Raw genomic sequence first — 24,444 nt, 5'->3', positions numbered from 1 at the left:
TGAAAGATTGTAACTAAGTTGAAGTCCCTCACCATCGAGCTAAGAACTTTTAATCAAACTTACATTTATTCGTCTGTTCCTGCTCGACGTTCAGTCTGTATTATTTATTGGACATTTATTGACAAATATCCTAAAATATCCTTTCTTCTGCCAATAGGTCATCCACATCTAACAGTTCAATAGTGCTCATAATAAAGGAATATTGTCCGAAAGACTCAGATATCCTTAGTGTAGAACTTTCATTAGTTATATATCCTATCCGTTCTCAGGAAGACGTGTTCCATAGGACATATGTGGTGTTGCTAAATTTGTACGATGTTTAAGACCGGCATGAGAGCACCAGTCGAAGAATAAATCTTCGCCAGGAGAGGGGTTTGAATACAGACCTCCGAGCTGGCAAGGATCACGCCATAACAAGCGCTATCGTGACACCGCCTGAAAGCAACAGCTTGTTTGTATTTGATGCTGATTTTTTTGCATGGATTTCGATTCGAGCAGTTCCTAAGTCACGTGAAGATTTAGCAACATTGCCGCGCAAAGCCCATATTAATTCGCCCGCGAAGCGATCTGATTGGCTAAATTCAGGAGTTGATAAAATGACAACGGTGTGAGATATCGAATTATTTCTTTCAAATTATTTATCAGTATGACCGACCCACTAACGCTCATATACTCGGTTTACTTTGTTTCCGACCACCCTGTATAAGGCTTTCAAAAGCTTGTGAAGAAAGCACACTTTATAATCTCTAATTTAGTCTTCCAGTTTTGTTACTAGCTCCCGGAAACTACATTTGAGATCATTTATTTCTCTTGTGCTCAGTCCAAACAAAGAATTCCATTCAGCGCGCCACGTGTCTTCCTCAGACGTGAAAATGTGCACTACAAGCTTAGAACTTTTAACCAGACTTCCATGTATTCATTTGTTCTTGGTCTTAACACACAGTGTTCATTCTGTATCACTTGTTGGGCCGTTATGAAAATGAACATCCACAGCCTGTTTCCAGTCATTCGACTGGGTCAAGAATGGAATGAAGCCCCCCATCTAACGACGAGGATAGGAATCGTGCCGGCTGCCGAAGCCTGTCGCACTCCCAGTGGGCAATGATTAATGAATGACGGATGAAATGACATGATATTGTAGTGTGTTGCTGGAATGAAATATGACAGAGAAAACCGCAGTACCCGGGGAGAAACCTGTCCCGCCTCCGCTTTGTCCAGCACAAATCTCACATGGAGTGACCGGGATTTGAACCACGGAACCCAGCGCTGAAGGCCGGCGCGCTGCCGCCTGAGCCACGAAGGCTCCTGTTGGACCGTATAGTACTATACTCTTTACTACCAATAGCTCATCCACACCTAACAGTGTAATAGTGCTAATAATGAAGGAAGATTGTCCAAATAAGTCATTTATTCAGAAATGTACAGTTAGTATTGGACTGGAAGAGATTATAGACTGCCGAAATAAAACGTGTACCATTGGTTTTGCACTTTTATCAGCAAATGACAAAGGCTGTGAATTATTTTTACACTCTTATTTTCAAGACGACAGTTTCTTTTAAGGTATCACCGAACAAGTGGCTAGTCGGTTTGGGTCATGTAGCTATCAGCTTGTATTCGGGAGGTAGTGGGTTCGAACCCTACTGTGGACAGTCCTGAAGATGGTTTTCCGTGGTTTCCTATTTTCACACCAGGCAAATGCTGAGACTGTATCTTAATTAAGGCCACTATCGCTTCCTTCCCACTCCTAACCCTCTCCTGTCCCATCGTCGCCGTAAGACCTACCTGTGTTGGTGCGACGTAAAGCAGATTGCTTTTAAGGTATCCTATAGACTAGATTTTGTGTACTTTTGAATGCCTGAAAGTAAGGAACTAATATTCGGCATTTCCTTACTGAAAAAGGAATAAAACACAGTTTTATCATTGTAACGCAAAACATAAGAAAACCGGTTCAAACATAACTTCAGGAATGTTAATGAACTTATCTCAGTACTATCGTCCCTAACTCTTATTGAATAGGCTGTGGTTCAAATTCCGCTAAATAAAATCATTTTGCCTAGACTTGCCTGTTAAGTCTTCAGTCCAAAGGCTGGTTGGATCCTCTAATAGCAGCACCAAATGTTATGAGGTTACACCAAAACCGCAACAACCGATGACGGTGCCAGGCAAGGCGAAGAGTGAGGTAGTTTGCCACTGCTTTCCTTACTGGACTAGAAAGTGCTATTGCAGCACGACTGGCCTAAAAGCAAAACCTTTCATAATAATCAGACGCAGTCGTGATGCTCCGAACGTCATCAGTCATCACTCAGCACTATCCATCCTTCAGCAGGTCAGCTTCCATACTGTCACAGCCATAAATTAAACTGGGACTTGGAAGCTACATTTTTCTCTGGCCTGTGCCAAGAGACAGATGCAAAAGTACTGTATCCATTAAGAAATGGCAACAGGCGGTGTCTACTCTTATATAGCGGTATTCCCGAGCGTACTGTCCTTAGACAGGCGGGGGATACCGTGGGTGTATTCTACTGTTCCCACCCACGGAGGGTTTACAGTCTGTCAGCAGTTACACTATATAGCAATGTTGATATTACATCAGCATGTGCTGCGGCTGGATGCACAAGTATTTTCCATTTATTTAAAGTCGATTAAATGGAAATAATTAACTTTAAAAATACCTTTCGTGTTCAAGGAAGGGATTAAAAGGAGTTGAAGTGCCCATTTATAAAGAATTGTTTGCAGTTCGATGGAGATATAGTAGATTCTGCGGTATTCTTAACTCAATTCTAAAATTAGCTTTTAACATTCTGTAATTTAAAGTGAGGCTACTTATTAAAAGCATTTGTACGCACTGATTTCTTGTCCACTTTTCAAACCCCGGATCTTTCGCCTGAGTAGAGGGAACCAACGACTTGATGGCCACGAATAAGATCAGCGTAACTGGCATCCTGATTCTTTCTAATGGGTTTTAAGCCACTAATATCTGCCACGGTTCAGAAGCTTCCTGGTTCGATTCCCTTCTGGTCCTGGAATTTGAACTTATCTGGTTAATTCCTCTCGCTTGGGGAATTGATTGGTTGTTTGTGTTTGCCTTGACACACACCTCGTCATTTATGCACATCCCCCAAATCCAATCACCACTGATCCACTCAGTGGTGAATATATCTCTACACAAAGTGCTGGTGTCAGGAAAGGCATACTGCCGTAAAACTGGGGCAAGTACACTGGAATCCTGTCAGAGTGTGGGAAAAGAAATCACTAACACGTACTTGTCGTTTATTTATGCTTAGAAATTGAGACATCTTTGGTATCCAGACCTGTATACTGGTTTGTGTAGAAAATAGCATATACTTGTGTTACATTGCCAATCGCATTCTTCTTCTTTTGAACCGTATTTAATAAATGACCTGTTCACAGTGTCTGAACTGAACCCAACCCGTTACGTGTTGGTTTTGACCATTGTAGTGCTTCTAATTGAACGCTTGGTTGTAAGCTGAACACCCTGCCCAGGCCTCCGTCTTGCACGTTGCGCGCTTCACGCGGATGGCGTGCAAGTGCGGCCGGCCAGTTCGCCAGCAAGCCAGCGGCGTACTGTTTTTCTGGCGCTCCTTCATCTGGTGTAGTAAACGCGCTACCACATCGACCATCTCGCTGCACCACACACTTCACTCTTCATTGGTCACTGTATCTAGTCATACCATTGCTTCAATATTTTACCGAACCAGTTTTCGATAGGCTCATGAAAGAAACTGGTGAGGAATCGAGGCTTTGACGTTTCCCCAGCGAGGCTGTGGGACGTGTGGCGAGCAGCAGTGTAAGTGGTTCTTCATTACTCATCGTACTTGGAACTGTGCCCAGTTCCTTAACGTATTGAAACTGCATTGGGTCACTGTCAGGGATGGAATCCAAAATAATGCCGTACTTCCTCTCTTAAATATTTTGCTGCGACGATCAACATACGTGGGATTTAAGTGCCTCTTCCCCGGAAATATGCTTTCTCTCGTATACATTTCTTATTTTGCGTACATATTAGTTTTAGACTACGACATAAAGCCAATAACATTGTACTGATCATTTGGCGCCAAGACTAGAAAGAAGCGGCCGTGGCATGCTTATTAGCCACTATCCCGAAATTCCGCTCTGTTAATAATAATAATAATAATAATAATAATAATAATAGCTTTACGTCCCACTAACTAATTTTACGGTTTTCGGAGACGCCGAGGTGCCGGAATTTAGTCCCGCAGGAGTTCTTGTACGTGCCAGTAAATCTACCGACACGAGGCTAACATATTTGAGCACCTTCAAATACCACCGGACTGAGCCAGGATCGAATCTGCCAGGTTGAGGTAGATGGCCAGCGCCTCAGCCGCCTGCACGACTCAGCCCGGCGCTCTGTTTATAATGAGGAATCCATGGAATTGCGATCGTGAGATATATTAAACTACTACTCTTCTCCCCGTTGTGTGTGTCCGAGGTTCCCAGTGCCCCAAACCAGTCTTAAAAGTAATGGCCAAGTTGGGAATAGAACGTAGGCTAACCGAATGGGAACTAATTTTAATGAATATAAGTGTGTTTTTTTTATAAACGAGTATATCCTCAGAATGCCCGCCTCTGTGGTTTAGTGGTTAGTGTGATTAGCTGCCACCCCCGGAGGCCCGGGTTCGATTCCCGGCTCTGCCACGAAATTTGAAAAAGTGGTACGAGGGCTGGAACGGGGTCCACTCAGCCTCGGGAGGTCAACTGAGTAGAGGCGGGTTCGATTCCCACCTCAGCCATCCTGGAAGTGGTTTTCCGTGGTTTCCCACTTCTCCTCCAGGCAAATGCCGGGATGGTACCTAATTCAAGGCCACGGCCGCTTCCTTCCCTCTTCCTTGTCTATCCCTTCCAATCTTCCCATCCCCCCGCCAGGCCCCTGTTCAGCATAGCAGGTGAGGCCGCCTAGGCGAGGCATTGGTCATCCTCCCCAGTTGTATCCCCAGACCCAGAGTCTGAAGCTCCACGACACTGCCCTTGAGGCGGTAGAGGTGGGATCCCTCGCTGAGTCCGAGGGAAAAGCCGAACCTGGAGGATAACCAGATTAAGAAGAAGAAGAAGAAGAAGAAGAAGAAGAAGATATCCTCAGAATTCTTCACCGTTGGTTATGGTGCTAAAATATATTAATGTGAGACGATTAATAATTATTGTGAAACTACATAATTAACTTTAAACGAGTCGAAATGGCCCTCTTGAAGGTTAAGTTATATCATAAGTTGCATACCAACGAAAAATGATCACAGTTTCGCTTTTATTGTCATCCAATTTCTTGTTTGTTCTCAGTATCTCAAAATCCGAAAGCCTTGTGTAGTTTCAAGCCTAAGAGTCCATTTAAAGTAGAATTGCTTGTTAGGACATGCGTTGAGAGGCAGCTTTGAGTAACCATGAAACAAATTACGTAATCGCATTCATTATTCCACATTTAGAAAGAAACCGAAATCGTTGATTGTGAAACTTGCTATCACTGCCGCTGAATGATCTGCGGATCGGGAACAGGCACGAGAGGAAGAGTAATTTCGTCGTCGTGATCGTTAAAGCGTGCAACTGTGTTAGTCGTCGTAGTTGATCAGGTCCGTATGGACTAGTAGCTGAAAAACAACTTGTGCTGTATTGTAAACCATTAACTAAAAAAAAAAAGCAAAGTCATCTCCATACAGGCCATGAAGGCCCTTGGAGGGGTGGAAGGTAAAGACTTCCACTATCCGTAACCTCGGCACTTGATGGGGTAGAGTGGTTAGCTCTACGCCCGGCCGCCTTTGCCCCCAGGAATTAACCTGGTACTCATTTTTGGTGTAGGCTGAGTGAACCTCAGGGCCATGTGCACCTCCGGAAGTGGAAATCTCGTTTTTTAAATTTTACGAATTCTCGACGGGGATTCGAACCCACGTCCTTCCGGGCGAACCGAGCACTCCTTTACCGCCTCGGCCAGGCAGCCCCTATTAACTAAATAAGAGGTAAATATAAACATACCTTTGTCGAAAAATTATTATGTGCCATGTGTTTAACGCACCTTTAACCGCTGTCGGTCTTGGAGACGCCGGAGTACTGGGCTAAGTGGTTCAAACTGTAGAAGCGGTTACATTGCGAGCCTAAGTTGGCGGGTTCGATCCCAGCTCAGTCCGGTGGTATTTGAAATCCTCAAATATAGCATCGTCGTATCGGTAGATTTTCCTTGCATCCTCAGTCATACTCCTTGACACTCTCGACCGGGTCCGCTACCTCTTATGTTGAGTTTTCCTCAGTTGAACTCGTGCTACGTCTACAGTATGGAGCCACGAAAATAACTTATATGATCATTCTCAAAATCCGAGGAGCTTCACATGCAGTAGCTAGCAGGAGACTATGACCATGATGCCTTCAATTCCTTGCTGAAACCACAACTTTCTGACATTGCTGGGAATAATTTGGTTGATGCACCTGTTTTCGGTCATCATCCGGTCTTGGTCAAGGGATGAACGTGACGTCCGGTAAGCGGGTTGTTGATCTCATTATACTGGTTGGTGTGTCTGATCGATCTGGTTAAATCGCGAAGATATTGACACAGAACAGTGGCAGACCGGTCACTCCACAACCGGTTTTCGTATATTTCATGCCGAGCTCGTTTTTTGTACATTAATTGTAGTTTGTCGACCTAAGGCGCTTTTCATATACAGTGCTCAAAAACAGTGTTCTTGTTCTGGTTTAGTGCTCATTTTATGTTGCTGTGTGTTTGTGTGTACATTATACATATACGAAGAAAAACAACGTGCAGTCATTTATGCAAAATAAACAGAAACACAAAGTTGGTGATACGGTATTTTCAACACAAAATTATTGTTCATTGTGTCGAAGATCAATACCGTGTATAGGCACTTCGGGCCCTGAGGCCCTTTGAACACGATGCCATATTCACCACGAAAGAATCCAACATGTTTTGGGACAGATTATCCCACTCTTGGATAGCAACTTCAGCCAGTTGCTAAATGTTAGCAGGAGGATTATGACGGTGGACAACTGCTCTTTTCAGTTCACGTCATTCATATATGAAACGGTTCATGTCCGCAGAATATGCTGGCGCACCACTCGCTGTGTGACATTCGTTTCAAGGAACTGATCGACAACTCTGGCCTGATGGCATTGTCATCCTCTAGTGTGAAGCCCTCACTCACAGGAACTTATGGCACATCTTCCTTGATATCAGTCCTCCGTTGTGCAGCTGATTTCGCATTGTCTGATCTGACACATTCATTCTGGTTGCTCTCCGAAGATCTTAACGGAACGAGTAACAGAGCGCCTACGACTTGCTGAAAGCAATAAATACCGCTCCTCTCTGAGAGTTGTTGCGTGGGCGTCCCATCCCTTGTCGATCAACAAACATTCGTCTCTCCTTAAACTTTTTTCCAAACTCTTGAGACATCACTGACGCATTTGAACACGAGCGGCGACATTCACTTGTCTCTCACAGCAGTGCCATACTTCAAATGTGGTCATTAAGAGAAATGGTCACTCTTGTCATGTTTACCTCAGTCCTACATGTGTTGTTTACACACCACCGACGGTACGAGTGATGTTGAACTGACCGACTCGACGTACGCCGCCTATTGGGCAAATATCGAATCTGCTTTTGGTTTAATGTCACTGTGTGTCTCAGACATTGACCTATAGTGCATACTGTAAACATGTTTGTGGTACCGTGAAATCGTAATATGAAAAACTTTCTGGAGCACTGTAGATTGGGCCACTGGGTTCTCCAAGTTTTTGGATATCCTCTACCCGGGTCTCCCTTTGCCCTGAAGTACAAAGGCTGAATATTATAAAGTTTAGACCGAAGTTTTATTTTAGCATTGCATTTATATTTAAGATACATTGATTTCCGACTTAAAATGTATTTCTGTTTTAACTTATTTTAGTTGAGGTCATGGAAACTACTTAAAAATCTAAACTTGAACCTCATTTAACCGTTGGTGTACTGCCCCTTGAAGATATATTTTCGTTGATGCCACTATGTGTATGGTAATTGGTCACTGTAGATAACATAGGATAACTGACAACAATACCCTCTCGATACAGAGAAGGAAATTAATTAGACATAACTCGGATCGGATGCGATAACTCAGTGGCACTGTAGTTGCTTCACAGCAAAGTAGCTGCAACTTAAATTCCGGTGAGCGCACGTGAAATGTTCTAAGTTAAGAGTCACGATCTTGTGATACAATCTACACATCCCGTGATTATGGTGGCAAGATGGATGTCAGGTAGGGTAAAATTCTAGACGAGATTTGGTTATGAAACCCACTGCTATAGATCAGGGTGTAAGAGCTGGACTGTTCCGTTCGGATACTTCAGGTTCGATTTCCGCCACTAATATGATACTTCGAGTATGTTCCCCATTAGCTTTCTAGCCAGATAGTACTACATATTAAATATTCATTTACTATTTCGAATCCTAGCCCCATAGTTACAGTCAAAAACACTATCCAGACCGTACTGTACCAAGTTTCTAAAAGCGAACAACAATTTTTTCCCCCCCAACACCCTCCTTGTTGTTAGTGTTTCAGGCAGCAGCTGCTGACAAATGGGCCATTAACCTCCCAGTAACGGCATGCAAATCGCGTTAGTTTAGTTGAATCCTCGAACTGGGTCAGACGGAACGCTGCCTCAGCTCGCGCCGAGATATGAGGATATTTCGAAAGTGACATTCTGTGTGTGGGAAGACGACTAATATAACCCAGTGCTGGAGTACCGGCTCATATTGCCCGCGTAAATGGATTCCATTACTGAGAGCTGGCTTTACATTCAGTTGTTTTTACTTTGATGAACGTCGTCCGATCAAAGTTCTCAATTCTTTTGACAGTATTTAACTGTTACTGTTCTCGTTGGTACACGGACACTGCTGTAGTCACCCAAGTAATTCAACAAATGTATCGAGTTATCAAATATTTAGATCTTCAGTCACAAATGAAGGATTCTTAAAATGTTACTCGAGGAGCTCAGCCTGAAGACTTGAAGTTTTAAATTCATATATTGGATAGGTTGATGATATAATTATTTTCGAGAACGTGCTATTTCAAGAACAATAATTTCGAAATGGCTTGAGACAAGCAGTGTAAGGCACAACTTCATTATCTTTTATTGACATTAAAGAACTACATGTGATGCATTTGTGAAATTTGTGAAGACGAGGACATGAAATAAGCCATCTTTCAAGAAAAAACTATTCTTAAAATAATAATAATGTTTTGTTTTGCGTCCCACTAACCACTTTTATGGTTTTCGGAGACACCAAGGTGCCGGGATTTTACCCCATATGAGTTCTTTTGCGTGCCAGTAAATCTACCGACACGAGATTGACGTATTTGAGCACCTTCAAAAACTTCCGGACTGAACTTGAATCGAACCCGTCAACTTAGGTTCAAGCCATCTATGGCACTCAGCCCAGCTTTAGTCCGACTTGTTGGCTGAATGGTCAGCGTACTGGCCTTCGGTTCAGGGGGTCCCGGGTTCGATTCCCGGCCGGGTCGGGGATTTTAACCTTCATTGGCTAATTCCAGTGGCTCGGGGGCTGGGTGTTTGTGATGTCCCCAACATCCCTGCAACTATCCTCCACCACATTAACACGCAGTTACCTGCACATGGCAGATGCCGCACACCCTCATCGGAGGGTCTGCCGCACTCGGCTAGAAATAGCCACACGAAATTATTATTATAGCCCAGCTTTAAAAATGTATTGACATTTGTGGCATGTTCAGCTACAACTAGCGTATTTTGATCAGTTATTATGACTATATATTGAACAAAAGTTCAGTTGTATCCCTTATAAGTATATTCTATGAAATTAAATATCAGTTAATTACCATACAGTCGGAGAGATTGGGATCGCTTCACTGTATGTAAGTTCAGCCAGGCTTATGCGCTGTTATTCAATTTTTCGTCTACTTTGACCACGTCGTGATATATCGTGATTCCGTCGTCCCCATTCTATGCATGCATGCTCTCTGCAACCCTGTGGAGCAAAGATGCACTTTTTGCATGAGTGAGGTACGGCAGGGGCTTCTTGCTCGTGAGCAACTATTAGTTGGAATAATCAACATGCGATAAAACATATTAATGAATGTTCATTAATCGTAAGGAAAACGCTAAGAAATAGATCGCCGCTTTAAAAAATGTATTTAGTTGTACAGCAGTTCAGCTATTTGCTAATAGTATTGGAGAGCGTCTCTAAGGTGTTTATTTGAATCCGAGGTTTCATATTGCCATGGAGAGTCCATGTTTTCGTCTTTGGATAAAAATATTCTATCTCAACGATATTGTCGTTCAAATTCAGCTTTTCAGGAGAGATGAGACCAGAATGAAACGAGACCACAATGGTATGTTATTTGTCTAGCATTAACTTACAGCTGACCCTAGTTCTCTATCGTGATTCCCCCACAGGACCGCAATCGCAGTCACCACGCGTCTAGAAATGAATTTCAGGGCTCCTTTTCATACCTTCGTGCCAAACTGTGCGTTCTTTTTTGATCTCTTTATATCTCCATTGGTTCCTTTCCCAGATGCTGTTTGGGTTCCATTCGTTAGAATGTCTCCAGTATTTGCTTTTTATATGCTCGTGTTTTTCCTGTCCTAGACCATTGATTTTCCGCCGGTCCAGACTCCTTTTTCTTCTTCAGTTGAATTTATAACTTTACCTTTAAGCATAAACTCGTCTACTGCTGGGAAATTTCGTTTACTCTCCCAATATCCAGAAGTATTATCTGAAAAATTTAAGAGCAAGAGGAAGAAAATTTAAATTTCTGCAGGTCTTGTTTATTTCCTGAAATTAACTCTTGTTACCGAATATTGTGGATTAATTTATTCATTGGCTATGAACAAATTATTAAGTCAGTTTTGTGAATGACATTTCCGCAAAATGTCGTTGCAGTATTTGCTTATTTATTTCTTACTGTGATGTTCTGTGGTGCAATATCCGAATAATTGCGAGTAATTGGTTCTTAACTTGCATAGAACTCTTTTATAATAACCTTCGTTTTTCCAAAATGAATCGTTACCGTATTTCATATGGAGGTAGTTTTTTTTTTGTTTTGTTTTGAGAATACAGTGTTTAGTTGGCCTGGAAACGGAGACTCCCCAATTGTTAGCAACAGTCAGCACTACCACCACTACTGCTGTGAAATAAGTACAACGGTGGTTGGCAGTTACCTAATAAGAGTGATTTTTAGAGTAAAAAGTTGCGGGTGGAGTTTTATGTTTAGTCGCGGCCCTATTGCTTTTGGACACCCCTTACTATCGACTCGCCTATCAGCGGCAAGCGCGCACAACGATAACAGGCTACAACCGACCCATGCTTGTGGTAGATCAGACTTTCTTCCATTTCAGAGCCACTTTTTAAGTTATAATGTACAGCTTTGTATCTTTTCTTGTTCACGTTGAATTTGTTTTTGTTGTCTATTTGTGCCTAGTCATTGCTAGTACTGCGCAACTCACAGATCTTGTCGAGTTGGCAACATTGGCTATGTTTTTCCTTCCTCCCCTACTAAGCAGGCGTTCCCTAAACAAGACCTTACGTAACTGTACGATGTTGCCAGTGCATTTTTCGTGGTGATATGTGTACATGATAGGTTCGCCTAACGTTAGTAGTAGTTTAAAGAAATTTTCTTGCCTATTTACCATGTCGGCTGAGCGTAGGTAAAACATGTAAGACCTTCTCATAACACACTTGCTCTTTGCATGGTAGAAAAACTAACAATAATTAGCAAGAGATTACTAGGTCTTAACTATTGTTGGCGTACATATTATTTTGGGAATCGGTAGGAACTTCTGGCGAAAGGCTTGTCTTATGAATAGGTATTATTTAATAAGGTCACTGCCGAAATACTATACCAGTAATTACACTTCACTATATTGGTCTGGAAGGTCTTTACTTACTACATGTAAATGAGGAGTGGGCTCATTGATATGTACCAATTTGTGTCCTGCAGTCACGGCTATAGAGCGCCTGCTGCAGCGTGACTAGAAGTGTAAGGGAACCTTATAATAGAATATTCCCACCATTGTTCAAACAGTGGTTGATTTCTGTGAGAGCCAGATGCGTAGCAAACAACAAGAGAACTTGCTATATACCGCAGACCCAGTATCTTATAAGAATGATATATTTCGTGTTATTTACAGAGTGAGGTTTTCTGGTGCCAAGTTTGTTCGTATTACCTCTGTGATATGTCAAAAAGTCAATATTGTATAATAATAATAATAATAATAATAATAATAATAATAATAATAATAATAATAATAATAATAATAATAATAATAATGTTATTTGCTTTACGTCCCACTAACTACTCTTTTACGGTTTTCGGAGACGCCGAGGTACCGGATTTAGTCCCACAGGAGTTCTTTTACGTGCCAGTAAATCTACCGACACGAGGCTGACGTATTTGAGCACCTTCAAATACCACCGGACTGAGCCAGGATCGAACCTGCCATGTTGGGGTCAGAAGGCCAGCGCCTCAACCGTCTGAACCACTCAGCCCGGCAATATTGTATCGAAAGTGTTTTTAATTCTATTTTTGGTGGGGTAGGGGGATGTATTTCCTTTCATAAGTGCGAACTAGCGATTGAAATTAAGGCACTTATAAACGGACGAATTTATTGTAATCACATTTGCTGTGAGCCGAAAGGAAATGTGATCCGCACCGTATTGACAGCGTTGAAGATAGGCTAGTGCACCTGTGTTGGCATTCCGTTATTCTTTACTGGAAGTTCCATTGGCGGCGCCGCTGTAGTGCAGAAACCAGAACGACGAGTTTGGTAAGCCGTTTGCGGCCGGCACTTTCGGTTTCGCGAGCCCGAGCCCGACCCACTGGCAATGACCCACTTCCAGACCCAGCACGCGCTGCTCCCCTCCTTCCTTCCCTTTATCTGCAGCAAATAGCGGACCCAGGACCATTGCAAGCCGTAACTAACTGCTTTAAATAATTAGTATGTTCATATTACTATTCCAATTAATTGTCCTTTTCATTGAAGTAAGATTCGCCGATCATGTGGGATGAGGAATCATTTTAATACCAAAAACAATATTATAATATTACATTCTACTTATTGGATATTTTAGTTACTCCCTTTTAGCTGCCATCCACACCAACCTTCCCAAAAGCATTTTGCGACGAATGCTATTTACACAGAACAACATGCAGTCATACGCTGCGTAATTTGATGTCTCATTTAGAGGGAAAAGTTCTAGAACTGTTCGTTGTAACACATACTACTCGTTGAACGGCCAGAATGGTTTTTATTCTGAACATTGACACTCAGTAAAGGAACTTACGACTTGGTTTGGGTACTTTCCTTCAGGTGAATAATATCGGACCCATTTTTTGAGAGACAACAGCAAAGATGGGCCAGTTGTCTGTTGCTACTGGGTATTTATAGCCGAGCACAGCAGACAGTTACCGCGAATTACGGCGCAATTGCGACAAGTACTTTGTCGTGCAGGATGCTTGTGCCATCTGTCGGCCGGGCTTTTGTACTCACTGTTTCCCGCTCAAGCACATCGCCAGCGCCTGATAACGCTTCACGATTTATAGCGGAATGCTCATGTTTTACTAAGTAGATTCACATTATCATGGAAATTATTTAAAGTCGTATTTCGAATTTCTTATTTGATAGATGGCATAAATAAGAGCTACATTTTTCACAAAGTAAAGGTTACAAACTTTTTTTTAAAAAAATTCGCATCACTTCCATGGCACTGTTTTAATTTAAATATTATCCATAGAAGTATATCAACTCAATCGTCCACTACCGTTAACATACTAGTTTCCCGCTCAATTAACCCGGGTTCGATTCCCAGTTCCAGCACAAATTTAAGGCTTGCTTGAGGGACTTGATCTGGGTGTTACTCACGACAGTTGAAATTAGTAGTGGATTAAAATCCAACTTCGTGGTTTCCTCACTTCAGACTCCTTGCGAATAACGGGATATATTATCTAAAATATGGGCTGCTACTGCTTCCTTCCCAAACTTGGCTCCATTGATTTACACAGAAAAGTGACTTCAACTTTACACGCTCTCTCTCTCTCTCTCTCTCTCTCTCTGCCCACTGGGCCGTTGACTACAATGTTCTAAGCCCTTTACAAGAAGCAATAAGTAACAAAAGATAATCGATCAGTAATAGCTAATGTATTGATTGTAAATGTACGGTTTTGAAATTCGAGCATAAACGTAAACCGTGTATAGATTTGATTTCAAGTCCTACTTCGACTATCTTAATGACTAAGGGTTCATAAAATGTGGTGACGTAATGGTATATAATACATATTATTTTGACCCGCTTGTTGCTGTTTCCTATGGATGAAATATGTTTTCTTCTGTCTCTTGGCAAAGGCCAGAGCAAAATGCAGCTTACACTTTAGTTTCAATCCTATGGCTGCCACTGTATGGACGCTGCTGAGGTATGTCATTCGGAGCACAACTAGTGTGTCTGAATGTTATACTGTTAGTGTTACCCATAGGGTCTCTCGTACTGCAATAGCTCTTTCTGTCACAGTCACTCGTCATCTTGCCTAGTATGCGTCAGTTTGGTAGCGCAATCGGTTTTTTGCAGTTTCCCTATAACCGGATAACCTTTAGAGGTGCTATCTGAGGATCCAACCAAATTTCGGGCTGATGACCTAACAAACAAACAAAAACAAACAGACAGTAATATGTTGATATGAGATAGTTTTTTGGAGTCCTGTTTGGACATATCATTCCTGTGCGTATCTTAGGAAGAAATCGAAAGTTACCCCTATTCAAGTTGAATTCTGTGAGGAGAGTAGTTTCCTTGTTTCCCAGCCCTCTTTGTGTCACCATTGAACCATTGAGCCATTGACGAGTATATTTGGTGTTTGTGGGGACGCGTTTATGTAGCTTCACTTTATCCACCGTGAACACGTGACGAAACTATATTTCTTTCGCTCTGTCCGGTGTTTACGAATGTTGCGGCTGTAAATAATCCAGACGACCTGCGTGGAAGGAGGCTAGTCTTTGTTTGTTTACTTACTGCGGTTCGCCATAGAGCCCAGTGACCTATATCCCGCACACCTGTCCTTCAGCCCTCCTATTGTTCCCTTTCTGTAAAAGTGAAAGTGGGTACGTCAAATAGACTTCGGGAAGACAGTCTTAAAAATATGACCCGGCAATAAATTCTTGCGCATTTTTACTTTATTAGACGTGCTGTGCTTTAAAATCTATCTTTTATACGTTGAGCAAGCTTACGGAAAAAATGTTTTTCCCCCCTATAGATTCTCACACGGGAATGAGTCCTATTGTTACTTGTATATGTGTGTGTGTATATATATAGTTAATAAGCGTGATTTAATAGGCGGGGCCGCTGGAGCGAGGGGACTGGGGAGGGGAGTAATGTATTTATGTTTCCCGCCATCAAGGCCGAAACTTTCACATTTTCCATCTACAACTCTTGCTGTAATCAAGTCGAGCGCGCTCGGCACTCAAGCGTGTTCCCCTCTCAGCTCTGAAATTGTCACGCGATCATCTTTAATGAGGGTAGTGATGTCCAGAGTACGTCCTTGTAACCAGTCTAGCGAGATTACATCACATATCGTTTGACGCGAGACTCCAGTACATCGAATATAAGTTGTTAAATTCATGACCATAGAGTGTTAAAATATTCCGAGCCCAGGCAGTAGTGCGAGTAGCGTGGCTTTGGAGAAATGGGTCAGTGGTGCAGGATCAATACAGCCTGGGACCTGCCTGCACTCACTCGATATGTCTCTTACGACGGGGAAATTGCTGCAGTACTAAACACATATCTTAATTCCTAATTGGCATTACTTCTGCAGGGCCCAATGCTGCTCACCCATCTTTCATTATTCTATGTGAGGTAGCCTATATCATTGATTTTTGAACATACGTTAATGATAATTGGAGTTGAAACTGAGGACTGTTTAGCGTATGGCTGATACTGTACACACTTTTTAACAATAACAAAAACAAATGCAAACAAATATATACATACTTAAAATTGAGAAACAATGAACTAAGCAGGGTTACATGTGCTTCACAACTAAATGTCGAGTCACTCAATCCACAGCACAGCCTTTGGAGTTGCCAGCAGGAAATCGTCTTCACCACCATGATGGAGCCGAATCTCCTGGCAGTTGCACACAGTGGCAAATTGAGAAACATCCACTTTGTGGAGAGAAAAACAAAAACAAAGCCGCAGTCTGCTATTCTCATGATTCTACTGACTGGTTACTCAACTATTCCCGAATCGCTCTTAAATTGTGAGACGTGTGTACAAATCTCGGGTCGCGAGCATTGTCTGGTATTGCTTCGTATACACACACTCAATTCTATACAGACTCGCATGTCCCTAATATGGAACTTAAACAAAAAAATGTGTCAAGTGAATGCATTTCCAACCTTGGAATATCTATTTTTCTAGCATATATTTTATTCATCATGTTCGCCAGTCCTTTTTTGAAATGGTTATTAAACATTGGTGCTTTTATTAGAGAAGCATAAATAATAATAATAATAATAATAATAGTTGTAGCTTATGGTACAAGTTAAGCCGTGCACAAATTGAGTAACATGTGAAAGCATCAAATAATTTACAAAATAAAATAAATATAAAAAGTCAAGGTAAAACATAAAGTAGAAATTGAGAGATAGATGTACAATACAGAAAAATAGATAGAAAGGTAAAAAAATACAAAATTATGTAAAATGTTAGTAAATACATAAGTTAACAAAAGAAAAATGAGAACTAAAGTAAGATGTCTAGTCGTTGCAGCCACTGAATGATTATTCGCGTCCGTGGTATTCCTCAAGCTACACGTGTCTCCTGGGTGGTGGTGCTAAAGAACAGTCACTGCAGGCGCAAAGGAGGTGCTATCATCTGCTCATAAAGGCCCTGCAGTATTGGTTATTCGGACCTGTCTCTTGACCGGCCGGATGAAGCTATACGCGTACACTTTCAAAGGCTCTTCTGAGAGCCACACAAAGGCTTACCCAAAGGCTCGATTTCCTGGAGGAGCTCTCTGTATATGCCATCTCATAATAATAATAATAATAATAATAATAATAATAATAATAATAATAATAATAATAATAATAATATAATTGCGCACGAAGGTACTATTAAACTGGTTTTTGACACTAATATTTCACATTTCTTCTTCTTTCTTTGATTTTGGCCATCTAAGGACCACGGAAAGTAACCCTGTGCATTCATCTTTATCCTTCTTTTCTTGACTTCCAATAGTTCATCCTTTCACTTTGCTGTTTCCTCCTCTTTTGTGTCCAGATGTTGTTATTACCTTTCCTCTTTTCCTTCTCCTGGAAACCCTTGAAATTTTGTATCAATCTTCTGAAAGTTGTCCTGTCTTGTATAATATCGTCTGTTATTCCAGTCTCTGTCATATCTTTTTGTACTCCTTGGATCCACTGGTTGCCATTCTTGCTCATGTAAACATGGTTAAACACTCGTTTTGTCAATCTACTTTTATCCATCCTCATTATGTGACCAAAAAAATGTAATTCTCCTCTTTCTGACTGTGTCTAACAGCCTTTCATTTTCTTCATCCTTGTATAGATATTTACTCCTCCTATTTCCAAACTCTCCTTCCTTCGTTTTCAATGGTCCCCAAATTTTCCTCAATATTTTCCTTTATTTTTTCTCTATCTCTTTATTTCACCAGTTTTCGTAGAGAACATGCATTCTGTGGCATACAGACTCTCTGGTTTGATTACTGTGTTGTAGTGTTTGATTTTAGTTTTCCTTGAGAGATTCTTCTTATTGTAGGTATCTTGAGTGAGTTGGTATGCTAGTTCCAGTTTTCTTGCTCTTGATCGGTTTGCTTCCTTACCGAGTCCATTAACCTGAATTATTTCACCTAGGTATTTAAATTTATTAACCTTGTTGATTTTCCCGTAATCTGTTTTTAGCGCTGTGGGTGAATCCCTAATACTTGATATGAATTTAGTCTTCTCAAAAGATATCTGAAGTCCAACTTTTCTATTTCTTTGACAAGGTTGATCTGCTTTACGGCAGTCTTTATTATACTTTCAGAAAGAATTGCTATGTCATCAGCAAAGGCCAAACAGTTTACGCCAACCCCTTTGTGCTTTGAACCTAATCTTATCTCATGGTGGAGTCCCCTTTCTATGAAGATACATTTCTTTGTTGGCATAATCTTACTCTTTGTGCATATGTTGTGGTGGTAACAGTACGCTACCAACCGGATTAGTACATGTCGGAGTTTTTGATTTTTGGTTGGGTGCCGCCCATCCTTTGTCTATTATTTCGTTTGAAGAGTAGAACTCTTCCCGTATTTCTCTTCTTATGATGGATATATTTTTGAGTTGGGGGTCTATCTGGATTTAACGTCATCAAGTTCCCGCCACCATTGTTACCATGCCACCCAGTGTTCGTCTATGTAGTCAGTAGCGTTATCTTAGCGCTGTGCGCTTTCTTCCTGTTACTAAGCGCTTGAGAAAATCTATCGAGAGAACCCCGTTCTACTCCTCAGTCCAGAATTAAAATCCTTGAACTGGCCGGAAAACGAACCCAGTGCCTTGGAATAAGATAGAAGTTCGCTACCTCTACACTGTAGGGCTGGCTAATTACAATAATTACCGGGCGATTTGGCTGTGCGGTTAGGAATATAGTGGGTTCGAACCCCACTATCGGCAGCCCTGAGGATGGTTTTCCATGGTTTCCCATTTTCACACCAGGCTGTAACTTAATTAAGGCCACGGCCGCTTCCTTCCCACTCCTAACTCTTTCCTATCCCATCGTCGCCATAAGACCATCTGTGTCGGTACGACGTAAAGCAAATTGTAAAAAATAATAATAATAATCACATTAGTATTATATTTACGAGGTCTTTTATTACAGTTCACGAACGTGACAATTCTTCTGTGAATACACTTCAGAAAGAAGGAAGGCATTTTCTAGTGATTATTTCCAACATATATTTCCATCAGTGACTGAGCGAGTTTGCCACGCGGTTTGGGTCGTGTATAGATGCGAGCTTGCATTCGTCAGATGGTTGGTTCGAATCCCACTGTCGGCGCCCTTAAGGCGGTTTTGTGTGGTTTCCCATTTTCACACCTGGCAAATACCGGGGCTCTTCCGTAATTAAAGTCACAGCTATTTTCCCAATCGTAGCCATTTCCCATTCTTGCGTCGCCGAAAACTGCATTGTGCTAATGCAACATATAAACTACTAGAAAAAATTAAAAATATGGGCCTATTAGAAAAATTACATCAGTAGCAGTGAAATTATTCTTTTCATTATACACATTGATCATGAATATCTATGAATATCTATTCTATGATCTGAGACAATTCATATTTATCAAATATCAGTATTAAGCTCTCTTGGAACGAAGTCCTGGTGCTGCCTATTGAATGGTTGCACAACGCGCTACAAACAAGCAGGATAGCTGCTTCGTTGCTACTGAGTAGCGAATGATGCGGAACATTTGTGACGTCACTTCATGTGTTGGCTGCAGCAGCATGGCCTGCTGGCTTTGACACACTTCCCCCCCAAGGCCACCTGTAATTCTCTCTCTCGCTCTGCTCAAAAGACACTATCACATGTCACCGCAGAAATCAATAGGTTCGAAAGGAATATAGTTCTTCTCAGATATTTATTAAAGAATTGGTAATATGCTGTATAGTGCTAGTGATTTTTGCCATCCATGTATTGCCACATGGATATACTTCGTTGTACATAGTCATGCCCATTAACGGTGTCTTGGGAGTAATATATATTTGCACAGCGCCTTGTCTTCGGGATATGCTATGGTTAAAGACTGAAAGTTTAGAAGTTTAGACTACTGTTCTCCGTACCAAATGATAAGAAATCTGTTGATTAACTTATACGTTTTGCAAACCAAGTGGGGAGATCAAAAAAGAAAAAAAAAAGTATTTGCACAGGAATACTCGTAATGGATAGTTTCAACTTCCATTGGTTAATCCTCAATCCAGCGAGACAAATTAGTACCTTAGGGAATGGTTAACAAAACAGCGCTTGGTTAGTAACATGGGTCCGTAAACACAACTTAACTGCAGTCAGTGCGGAGCAGGATAGATTTTCTACGTTAGTAATGTAAAATGAAATGGCTTGCCGGGAATCGAACCTGGAACCCCTGTGACCAAAGACCAGCACGCTAACCATTTAGTCATGGAGCCGGACGTTAGTAAGGTAAGAGCTATCATCAGTTTGGACAGGATGTCTCTTAACATTTTTCTACAATACGTTGTGCGATCACCAAATACAATGAGACCAGATCTACAGATAATAAACCATGAACAGGTGGTTCAAAGGTTTTGACTTGGAGAAAGAGGCGTCAAATAATCCACTGCGCCTTCGGGTAACCATTCCGGAGTGCAGCTTTCATAGCTACTGACGTTGCTATAGCATCGGGCAAACACATTAGTGTCCAAACATCCAAAATGGACTATATTCCGCGGTCGAACTCCAAGGAACAAGTCCTACACAAGCGAGATTATTAGGAAGAAACGCCTGCAGTTTGACAAAGCCTACAAAGAAAAGCCGATGGAATTTTTGGAACCAAGTCATGTTTTCTGATGAGAGCAAGTATAATCTATTCGGCAATGGTGGACAAACGTTCGTGTGGTGGAAACCCAACCAAAAATTGTGAAAAGAAGAAATGAACTTCATAGTGGCAAGCACGTCAGTCTGGCGTCATGTGGGATGGAAAACTTGGCCTTCCTTGATAGAACCAGGTATGCCAAAAAGGATATAGAGGTGTTGCAAAATAATCTGCCACACAGCGCAGAGAAATTAGGTATTAGTGACTGTTAGTGACTCTTACTACTTCCTATTAGTGACTGTTAGTGACTCTTACTACTTCCAACAAAAGAGCAACCCACTGAATGGGTAACGACGCTGTGGTTAATTCGTAACACTCCAGAGAAGCTTTTGATCCCACCCCACACATCCGATCTAAATCTGATTGAGAATTTGTGGCCTTTATTGGGCAAAGCAGTCAGGAATCATCGCATATAAAACAAGGCAGACCTTGAGATGGCTAAATACTTTTGACGATTTTCTGAGATGAGGGAATGGGGCCGATGGCCTTCGATGTTAGGCCCCTTTAAACAATAAGCAAGAAGCAAGAGATGAGGGAAATTCTGGAATTTTTTCCTGTAGAAGTTATTTTAAGTGCAGGCAAATATACGACACGATGCTGCCGTATTTGAGCACCGTCAAATACTACCAGACTAAGCCGGAATTGAACCCACCAACGTGGGCTCAGAAACCCAGCACTCTACCGTCTGAGCCACTCGGCCTTATTTTCATTGTTGTTGCCGTATATTCTAATGGTAACAGGTTGAGATCCGTTACTTTTAAGCCAATAAAATATACGGGTGGTGACAGTGTGTAACTTATACAGTATGTGAAGTGTCTGCACACGATTATCATCGAACTTCGTTTTTTTTAACTCCTTAAGGAATGACAAAAAAGGTCGAAGAATGAAATTTAAAATATCTTAAAATTGCTATCTTATACTGAGCAAATTCACTGGAGTCTTCTGTGAAATTGTATGACTTTTTATTGATTTTATTGTGTGATTGTAATTTTGGCAAGGCTGGTGGAGTAGTAGGTTTCCAAGACTTGTCTATTGAGTACAGATCACCATCAGCCTTCTAAGGGACTGGATTGACCCCTTTGTTATTTCATTATCAGGATGAGTAATCCTTAGGTTTCCTGGAACGTATATGATACCTGAGTGGCATTGTATCTAACTTCTGATCAAGGGCGGTTGTTCGAATCTTCGACATTACAATTGAAAATGAGAACTCCAACATATTTATCATCAAAACAATAACAGATAAATACTAAAAAGATAAGGGGTAAATTATATATTACAGCAATAGATTTAGAGAACGCTTTTGACTCTGTAGGCAGAGGGGCGGTCGTTGCTAAGCTGGCTAAAAATAGAGGAGTGTCGATCAAAATGATTAATGCCATAAAAGAATTGTATTCAGAGGTTAAATGCACGATTAAAGTGAAAGAAGACTTAGCAGTGGGAGAGATGTATTCAAAAAGCAGGGGTGCAAATTATCACCGATATTATTCATACCTTTTATCAACGATATTTTGGAAAATGAAGGAAATGAGAATATGACAAGCCCATGTCTTAACAATAAATGAATAATAATAATTAATTCAAATGGTGTTTTAATTGTGACTTATACCTTACGTTTATTAGGCATGGGACATTTCAAGTGTACTTTCTTATGCTTTGAGAAGATCATTGTATTTTGTCCAGAGACCGAAACAAGATTCTGTCCTAACGGAGCTTTGAACAGAATGAAATGAGTTTGCCTTCGTCATATAAACCTTAACAGATTTGATATAAATACTGAATAATTTGAAAGCCTGATGGGAAATAAAACTTCGAGGCAGTTACAACATCGACTGGGTTTTATCAGATTCTCATCGTTCGAGGCTGTGTTAATGGCTAAGCGCGGAGCAACGGGCGGGAGTGATTGACCCGGACAGTGGCGCGGCGGTGCGCACAGTCGTCCCACCCTAACCTTGGGCTCAAGGTTCTTCCTGCATCGGCGAAGGAATGTAGTGAAGGGTGCGTGAAAGTGCGTGAGTGACGTATAGGATGCGTCAGACTCATACGGAAGAGCACTTCTTGCAAAAAGGAAAGGAGCAAAGTTCTGGTTGCATGCGTGTTAAGATGTTAACGACATTTCATTCTATTTCTTCAACGGGGTTTTAACTTTTTGTTACTGCTTTATATATTACATAACAAAAAATACCAACTGCGTGAAAACAGAATATTACAAGAAACCGTATCATTACAATGATAACGAAAGAAGAGGACAAAAAGAACAATCATGAACGATTTAAAAAAATACATGCAAATTAAAGGTTATGATTAGTGTAACATAATTGGAATTAATTCATTAACTTCTTTATCACATGGCCTTTTTAAGCCTCCGTGGCTCAGACGGCAGCCCGCCGGCCTCTCACTGCGGAGTTCCGTGGTTCAAATCCCAGTCACTCCATGTGAGATTTGTGCTGGACAAAGCGGAGGTGGGACAGGTTTTTCTCCGGGTACTCCGGTTTTCTCTGTCATCTTTCATTCCAGCAACACTCTCCAATATCATTTCATTTCATCTGCCATTCATTTATCATTGCCCCAGAGGTGTGCGACAGCTTCGGCAGCCGGCACAATTCCTATCCTCGCCGCTAGATGGGAGCTTCTTCATTCATTCATTCATTCATTCATTCATTCATTCATTCATTCATTCATTCATTCCATTCCTGACCCGGTCGAATGATTGGAAACAGTGGATGTTCATCGTATGGCTTTTATTGCTGGGAGTGTGCGAGGACATGTTCAGCTCGCCTGGAGCAGGTCTTTTTATTTGACGCCCATGGGGGACCTGCGCGCTTGGGTGTGAGATGATGGTGATGAGGAGGAGGTGTTGGCTTACTCCTGTCGAATAACTCCAAGGGATCTGCTTAACGTCGCCATCCGGCGGACGAGAGAGTCATATGCCGTCACTCCATATGAACACTGCGGAAGGGTTTGGAATTGAATCCAAACTTTTGTCACGCAGTCTAGTGATTGCAATCAATCGCTTATGATACCTACGAAAAAGTTGAGAAATAGATACATGAAAACGTGATTTGAAATATATTAATATTTCAACTTTGTTCAAGTTTACATAATACATGCTAATTTGCCGAATATGTTAACGCCCATTATTATTATTATTATTATTATTATTATTATTATTATTATTAGTCTATTATTATTATTAGTCTATTATTATTTTTATTAATTATGTCGTGGTAGTCGGCTATTGCGATCAACCCTCCTTGTAAACTAAACGAAAGCTCGAGTAGAATTAGAAAGCAAAGGGAGATAATTTTTCGTGTGGATGTTGAATGATACCAAGCCGTTCTTACGTACTGACATATGACGAGCTATGGCCTTTCTCATCATTTATCAACCCATCTCGGTCACGATCGAATACCTGAGTATTAAAATTATGCATGTGATTAATCATGTACATAAAAGGAATTTCTGATTTTGGAAGTTTCTAAGCTGTAGTGTCCGGCTCCATGGCTAAATGGTTAGCGTGCTGGCCTTTGGTCACAGGGGTCCCGGGTTCGATTCCCGACAGGGTCAGGAATTTTAACCTTAATTTCGCTGGCACGGGGACTGGGTGTATGTGTCTTCTTCATTATCATATCATCCTCATCACGACGCGCAGGTCGCCTACGGGTGTCAAATCAAAAGACCTGCGCCTAGCGAGCCGAACTTGTCCTCGGACACTCCCGGCACTAAAAGCCATACGCCATTTCATTTTTAAGCTGTAGTACCGCGTGTTAGTTATTTTCTAAGCGTAGGAATCCCAGGTCACGAATTGTTTGA

General features: G+C 41.4%; 1 protein-coding gene across 7 annotated transcripts in view; it reads left to right on the top strand.

Annotated features, from left to right (window-relative positions):
- Positions 1 to 24,444, top strand: part of ftz-f1 (ftz transcription factor 1) — a 751,575-nt gene that overhangs the window by 718,192 nt on the left and 8,939 nt on the right. The gene's annotated exons all lie outside the window — the stretch shown is intronic.

The sequence above is a fragment of the Anabrus simplex genome, chromosome 5, assembly GCF_040414725.1.
Source record: "Anabrus simplex isolate iqAnaSimp1 chromosome 5, ASM4041472v1, whole genome shotgun sequence".
NCBI lineage: Eukaryota > Metazoa > Arthropoda > Insecta > Orthoptera > Tettigoniidae > Anabrus > Anabrus simplex.
The sequence above is the reverse complement of the archived record's forward strand: the minus strand, read 5'-3'. Positions and strand labels throughout refer to the sequence as shown.